Below are 8882 nucleotides of genomic sequence, written 5' to 3'. Positions count from 1 at the left end.
GAAGCCGTTTATGGGGTGGGATGAGTAGGGGGCGTTAATGATAGCGCGTTCACATGCGACCTGTGATGGGTCGCAAGATCAATTGCTTCACACTTCCTAGCCAGTGTCCAACGATTGGTACTTCAAAAGTATGTACTGTATGTACATCAAAAGTATGGTATGTACTCCCCTGTATGTACTGTATTGGTATGATATGTACTGCCCTGTCTCAGGGAAATTGCATATAAAAGATCCTTTACTGCTTTGTGGTAGAGTTAACGTTTGTTTGCATCACTACCGCATATTGAATAATTAATCATTGGCTGTTGATTGTCAAACACTGGTAATCACGACAAATAGTCTCCCGGGAGGCGGACGTAGCCCAGTGATACAACGCTCGATCGATGCGCGGTCGGTCTATGATCGATCCCCGTCAGTGGGCCCATTGGGCTATTTCTCGCTCCAGCCAGTGAACCACGACTGGTATATCAAAGGCCGTGGTATGTGCTATCCTGTGTATGGGATGGTGCATATAAAAGATCCCTTGCTGCTAATCGAAAAGAGTAGCCCATGAAGTGGCGACAGCGGGTTTCCTCCCTCTATATCTGTGTGGTCCTTAACCATATGTCCGACGCCATATAACCGTAAATAAAATGTGTTGAGTGCGTCATTAAATAAAAATTTCCATTTCCATAGTCTTCCAAGAAAACCCGCTACATTTTCCCATTAGTAGCAAGGTATGTCTTATATGCATTTCCCCATAGACAGAACAGGACATGCCACAACCTTTGATATACCAGTCGTAGTGCACTTGTTGGAACGCCCCCCCCCCCCCCCCCCCCCCCCCGCCAGAAAATGGGTCAATCAAGGGGATTCGATCCTTAGACCCAAGCACCTCAGGCAGCTCTTACTAAAACGAAATATAAACAAGAAGTTAGTGTAAATCTAGACGGGACGTAGCTCAGTGGTAAAGCGCTCACTCGATTCGCGGTTAGTCTGTGATCGATCTCTGTCGGTGGGCCAATTGGGGGTATTTCTCGTTCCAGCCAGTGCACTACGACTATATCAAATTCCAAGATATGATGTCTTATCCTGTCTGTCAGATGGTGCATATAAAAGATACTAATGGGGGAAATGTAGCGGGTTTCCTCTCTAAAACTATATATCAGAATTATCAAAAGTTTGACATCCAATAAACGATGATCGTTGATTAATAAATCCATGTGATCTAGTCGTGTAGTTAACCAAACCAAACGTAACTTTATAGTGTAAAATAAATATATCAGAAGAAGAAAATGTATAACTAGGTATGTTTATATTTTACAATGTGTGTTAGAGCTACTGATGTCATTATCGCCACCAGTAAATCAACAACACCTGGTCCTGTGGTAAAGTATCAGTATACCATGGGAGGTTAAATATAGCTGTAATACAAATAGCTGCAGGCCGTTAGGTTTTTGGGAAAAAAAATTCTAAAGATCGATCAATATAACATTGTTTGACAACCAATAACCGATGTTTGTTTATGCGTTGGCAGTCCTTAAACATTCGTTCATTAGTTACTTCCCCTTAGGCGCCATTCTGGAGAACATCAATCAACTTCCTTTTTATTATTGGAATTTTAAAAAGTAAAAAAAACAAAAACAACAACAACAACACATACACACACAAACCGGCAAAATGTGTTTTTTTTAATTATTTTAAAAAAAACAAATTTAATTTTTTTTTTTTTTTAGATCAGGTCATGTTCATTCTAAGTTGCATAATTTATGATTTGGGGAAACCGAGAACATGTCTGCCCCATTCCGCGCGTGCTTTGCATTGCGGTACAAAAAAAATTATGTTGATTTATTTACATGTTTATTTCTCCACGTTTTATAATGTTTTTGAACGAAATACCATCGTTTTGAGGGGAAAGGTTACTTAGGGAATGGAGCTTTTTTAATACTGATTTGTCCGGCGTCCGTCTGTCCGTCCGTCAATTTTTCTTTGAAGTCTATCTTCTCCTGGAATTCTTATTGCATTGATCTGAAACTTGGCACAATGATCCACTGGGGCACCCTCCACAAACTAATAGAGAGATATTTCGATTTTTAAGAAAAATTATTATCATCATCATCATCATCATCATCATTTAAACAAAATTAAAATGAACAAATGAAAGTGTCTTCTCCTGTAGATTTAATCGGATAGTCCTAAAACTTGGTACATTGATTCTCTGGGGCAGTCTTCGCAAACTGAGATAGTGTTTTGCAGATTTGTTAATTTTGTTTATTAAACTTAATTTGTTTTTAAAGAAACTTAACATAAAAAAATAAACCTTTATCTTATCCAAGAGTTTTGATTGGATAATCCTGAAACTCAATATAAGGATTCTTAGTGACTGTCTTTATAAACTATTAGAGAGAGAGAGAGAGAGAGATATTGGATGCTTTAAATTTATATTAAAAAAAATTAAATTTGAATATTTTAAATAAAAATTTAACATAAAAACAGTTAAAAGTTTATCTTCGAAAGTTTTGACTGGAACTAAGTATAACTATTCTCAGTGGCAGTTTTTCCCAAAGTAATAGAGAGACGAGAAAGATTTAAATAGAAATTTAACATTGAAAATTTGAAAGTCTGTGTTTTATTAGATAGTTCTGAAACGTTAAACCGTTCCATGACACGACAAGACACGACACGACACGCCATCACACGCCACGACACGACACGCCACGACACGACATGACACGACATGACATGACATGACATGACATAACATAACATAACATAACATAACATAGCTAGTGCTATGGTACTTTACTTTGTAAAAACGTTAGCTTTGTATTAATTACCCAGATTGTTAACGTATACCACGAATCATCAAAATGCTGTAATACGTACAGCTCATCAGATGTAGAAATGACAACAACTATATTCCCAAATAATTGAAATCAGTATGTAGACACTGAACAACTGAAGTTGAGTGTCACACCGGCTTTGGTGGTGTTGTGGTTACGCCATTGGATATAAGGCTGGTAGGTACTGGGTTCGCAGCACAGTACCGGCTCCCACCCAGAGCGAGTTTTAACGACTCAATGGGTAGGTGTAAGACCACTACACACCTCTTCTCTCTCACTAACAACTAACCCACTGTCCTTGACAGACAGCCCAGATAGCTGTGTGCCCAGGACAGCGTGTTTGAACCTTAATTGGATATAAGCACGAAAATAAGTTAAGATGAAATGAAATGAGTGCCACTACCGTAGACAAAATATGACCTCATATAGTTTTCATTCGATCATTCTTAAACTTGACATGTGAATATTCTATGAAGGTCCTTTCAAATTAAGCCCCGGTCACACTGTCTCGGATCGTCTGGCCGGATCCACGACGGATGAAAACCTCACGGATGACCCCGGATAGTGGTCTATCCGCGGTCCCCTACGGATGCACCATGGTTTAACCACGGTTTTCGACGGATAAACCAAGGATTATTAAGGATAGGGGTTAGTTAACAACGGGGAGCGCTACGGGTTGCTACGGATCGCTAAGGATTGGTACAGTTTAACTCGGCGTCCTGATCCTTGACAATGTGACCGGGGCTTTAATGAATTATTATCTACCGTACTAGTTTTAATGTGGGTTTTTTGTTTGTTTTCTTCTTTTTTTCTCTCTTTTTTTCATTTGGTTGGGGGTTTTTTTGGAATGTTGTTATACATGCATTCATTCATTCTTTCATTCATTCATTCATTCAAAATGTGTAATCGTTTTTGTGTTCTAGATCTAGAGGGTGTGACGCGATAACTCGGTCAACTCGGTCAACTGAAGATAGGAGTGGAACGGTGTGCGGTCGGTCTAGGATCGACCTTTGTCGGTGGGCCCATTGGGCTATTTCTCGCTCCAGCCAGTGCACCACGACTGGTATATCAAAGGTCGTAGTATATGCTATCCTGTCTGTGGGTTGTAATGGTGCATATAAATGATTCCTTGCTAAAAATGGGAAAATGTAACGAGTTACATGTAAGAATATATGTCAAAATTACCAAATATGTGGCATCCAAAAGCCGATGATTAATAAACCAATGTGTCTAGTGGTGTCGTTAAACAAAACAAACTTTAACTTTTTTCAACTTAGTATATCGCATATAGGTAGGGGAAAAGTGTTCTCAGTTGAGTCGATTATGTACAGGTAAGACAAATATGTACTTAAATGAATACAGTATGCATATGTAGGGGCGAAAAGTAACTACATTAATCACAAAAAGGTGGAGAAGTCTATATTCAACTGACTACTATATACTACTAGTATATTGCACATAAGTAGGGAAATTTCTCAGTTAATTGCACTAAGTATAGGTGGGGGAAATGTGTAATAAATCGAGTACACTGCGTATAGGTAGGGGCTAGATACTAAATCGATTTCATTGCGTATGGGTTAGGTAAATCTAAATATGTATTAAATCGAGTACACTGCGTATAGGTAAGGGCTAGATATTAAATCGATTTCACTGCGTATGGGCAAGGAAACTGTGTATTAAATCGAGTACACTGCGTATAGGTAGGGCATTGAGTACTAAGTCGAATTCACTGCGTATGGGTTAGGTAAATCTAAATATGTATTAAATCGAGTACACTGCGTATAGTTAGGGGCTAGATATTAAATCGATTTCACTGCGTATGGGCAAGGAAAATATGTATTGAATCGAGTACACTGCGTATAGGTAGTATAATTGCACATAAGTAGTGAAATTTCTCAGTTAACTGCACTAAGTATAGGCGGGGGAAATGCGTATTAAATCGAGTACATTGCTTATACATAAGTAAAATGTATACAGGAAAAAAGTTATATGAATAATTGCAATTAAGGTGGTGCATATTTCTAATAAATCACACTGTTTGTACAAAAAAAAAAAAAAAAAATGTTCCAAAGACGAAGGTAATGTTAAGTGCGCATTTAGTGCACATTCTCTTGTTGTTTGTTTATTCGTGGTGCGGGAATGTGCACCGTGACTTGAACACGTGTTTTTACTGCGATGGAGAAAGAACGCTATGAACTCTTTATGTTTTATCATTGACATAATGCGTCCAGTCGTCACGCCAGAAATGCATTTACATCATCTGTTTTGGGTTTCAAAAAGAAATTAATTAATACGGGGTTATGTACCAGCTAGTGCAAGTCCACTGGCATACACATAACAGTAAGTACTAATATCCATGGGCGTCCCCAGGAATTAAAAAACAAAATGGTTTCATTTATATAATGAAGTAGTACATTTTTTTTTTTTTTTGGGGGGGGGGGGGTCTCTTTGCGGGTTTTTTTTTTTGGGGGGGGAATGTTGTTGGGGTTGTGGGGGTTTTTTTTTGGGGGGGTGGGGTTTTTGTGTGTGTGTGTGTGTGTGTGTGTTTTTATGGGGATTTTATATTGAAGAACTGTAAAAGAAAGAAAAAAGATTTTAAAAACGGGCGTTTCAATTAAGTTCTATCAAGTTGTTTACGAAGGTTATCGGTGAATGTAAGAAAGGGGAACTCATCAAGGCTTGCCTAATCAGTATAAAGCCGATAACCTATGTCATAAACCTGTCATTATTTTTTATCCTGTAATTCAAGAAAAAGTGGGGAAATCATCTTTATTGCTAACTTTTGTTCTGCTCAATTTAAACAAGTAACATCTTTGCAGTAAAACACAGATCATTTATGACTTCTTTCTTGTAATGTGTTATATTTGTCAGAAAATAGTTCTTAAATCTGAATGACAAAATAGTATTCCGTGATCAAAATCGTATCTCTGATCAAAACTGAGTCAAAGGGATACTGTAGGCGAAGTCGTGATTTTTTCTATAAGGTGTGTGTGTGTGTGTGTGTGTGTGTGTGTGTGTGTGTGTGTGTGTGTTATTTACAAATCAAAATTTATTTCGACGAATATAAACAGTGATTGCAGGATACAAAATATATTGTTGTTGTTGTTGTTATTGATGCTAGTTTCTTAAATTTAATCACAAAGAATATTCCTATGATTTTCAAAATTACTTTTACATCAGTGAGTTGAAAAATGTCAAAGGAAAATAGACTGTTATTACGTCGTCTGCAGCATGTACCCCGAAGTCACGAGACAAGAAGATTTGACCGTAACAAGATGGTGGCTTTTGTTTTGGTGTCTATTATTCATTTGGCACTTGTGGAATAATCGCTGATATCACAACGATTATACACTGGTGCCAAATAACAGGTAACGCCGTATTCGTCGAAACAGAACCAGCACACGGAACAAGAACAAAATATGTAACAAGACGATTGTGACATCTCTTCAAATGATAAACTAATTGCTCAAAGCGGTCGTGTGTATTAAATATTCTTACAGGTAACGGTATTTCTTCTGTTTTAAAATGATATGCATGTTGGGTTGGGGTTCTTTTTAGGGCTGGGGTGTTTGTTTGTTTTGGAGGGTTTTTAAAGTTTGTTTTGTTTAACAACACCACTAGAGCATATTGGTTTATTAATCATCGACTATTGGATGTCAAACATATGGTCATTTTTCCATTAGTAGCAAGGGTTCTTTTATATACACTATCCCACAGACAGGATAGCACACACCACGGTCTTTGATATACCAGTCGTTGTGCACTGGCTGGAGCGAGAAATAGCCCAATAGGCCCACCGACGGGGATCGATCCTAGACCGACCGCGCGTCAAGCGAGCGTTTTCCCACTGGGCTATATCCCACCCTCTGGAGGGTTTTAGGGGCTTAGTCTTGTTTTCTTCTTCTTTCAGTGGTAAAGCGCTCGCTCGATGCACCACGACTGGTATATATATATGTACTACCCTGTCTATGGGATGGTGCATATAAAAGATCCCTTGCTGCTAATCGAAAAAGAGTAGCCCATGAAGTGGCGACAGCGGGTTTCTCTCTCTGTGTGGTCCTTAACCATATTTCTGACGCCATATAACCGTAAATAAAATGTGTTGAGTGTGTCGTTAAATAAAACATTTCTTTCTTTCTTTCTTTCTTCTTCTTTCCTTTTACGTTTTATATAGTTCACGTTTGTTAGTAGTTTTGTAGCGTTAAAAAACACTTCTTAAGTGTTATTTTTAAAAAATTCAGATACCTACTTGATTAAGAGAAGGCGTGTTTCCTTAAATTAAAAAAACTCCACTGTGTTGTACAGTTAACCATTAATTTGGATTTCAACTATTGAAGTTTTAGAAAGTTTTTACAATTGTTTATAATCTGTATAGGAATGGAAATGTTTGTCTCTAAGCCTTTGTAACGATCGTAAATGCCTGATAACTTCTCGGGTGAATCATGTATCTACCCCCCCCCCCCCTCCACCACCACCACCACCACCACCACTACCACTACCACCACCAGCACCACCACCACTACCACCACCACCACCACTACCACTACCACCACCACTACTACCACAACCACTACCACCACCACCACCACTTCGAATGGCCAAAAGCATGATGTCCTAAAACATTCACAGTTAGCCCAGACAGTGGTATAGTCTCAAAGTTGCGAAATGACGGCCACTATTTAATTATCTTTTTTTTTTATCTTGAAATGTAAATGTAATACTTCAACTGTATGCTCATAAACTAGAATGACAAAGCCAGAAAGGCTCACTTGTCATAATTTGATGGTGCTGTGCATTATGACTTTGTAAATATTCATGGGCGGGACGTAGCCCAGTGGTAAAGTGCTCGCGGTCGGTCTCGGATCCATCCCCGTCGGTGGGCCCATCTCTCGTTCCAGCCAGCCTGTCTATTGGATGATGTATATAAAAGATCTCTTGCTGCTAATGGAAAAAATGTAGCGGGTTTCCTCCCTAAGACTATATGTAAAAATTACTAAATATATATTTGACATTCAATAGCCGATTATTAATAAATCAATGTGCTCTAGTGGTGTCGTTAAACAGCAACAAAAAATAACAAATTGTAAGCATCCATACAAAATATGAAAGTAATCCATTAAATCATTCAGAGATAAATGCAATAAGAGCATTTTGAACCAGACTTTAATCAAATTCTAAACAACCTTGACCTTGAAGTGGGACTGATGGTATACAGTTGAAAGACCATCATTTGATGAATAGCCATGCCAAATATCAAAGTCATCCATTAGACAATTCAAGAAGTAAAAGGCAATTAGAGAAACTTTACCAAACCTTGATCATACTTAATTTAAATAAAAAGCGGGCTAACAATAATAATTATGGTGTAAAAACAGGGATGATTCCTGCATCTAGAAATGAATGTCATACCATGCAGTGAGTGGCGCAGCGAGGGGTGAGTGGGTGTGGGGGGGGGGGGGGGGTGGCACGTGGCCAAGGCCCCCCAATCAAACCTGTTGACTTCTTCTAAGGTAGGAAAGTAAAGCTTATTTGTCAATTTTAATTCTACATGGGCTAATAATGTTTAAATACTGGGCTGTGAAAAACTTTATAAAACACTGGAGACCATTTTGTTTGCGGGAGTAGCAGCAAATAGCGCATGCGCCTGGATGTTGTAGTTCCTTCACTGGCCGCCAGATGGACCTGGTGATGGTTTAACCCGTTACGGTGCTTACGAACGTTGAATTGCTGCTATCTCGACGCATTTTTAACAGTTTTTAACAAAATAAAAAATAAAATAAATTCAGGGGCGGGCGCATTTTTCAGGTATGGGCGGGGACGATCACCAACTCTTTTTTTTATTTGGCCTTATAATTTATTTTAGGAACTAGGAATGCATACATAAAATTTAATGGGCTAAGACGAGCACAGGGCATTGACTCTTGTTCATACATAGTGTAAAAGTGCAGATAATGAACTTTGTTCACGGATATTCGAACAGATTGCATACGTTAATGTTAATTAATAATATTTACTTACGTGCAACCTGCCATTGTGTAAACTGGCAGAAGTGTGCTGTGT

This window comes from Gigantopelta aegis, chromosome 6 (genome assembly GCF_016097555.1).
Source record: "Gigantopelta aegis isolate Gae_Host chromosome 6, Gae_host_genome, whole genome shotgun sequence".
Classification (NCBI taxonomy): domain Eukaryota; kingdom Metazoa; phylum Mollusca; class Gastropoda; order Neomphalida; family Peltospiridae; genus Gigantopelta; species Gigantopelta aegis.
This window is presented reverse-complemented; position numbering follows the sequence as displayed.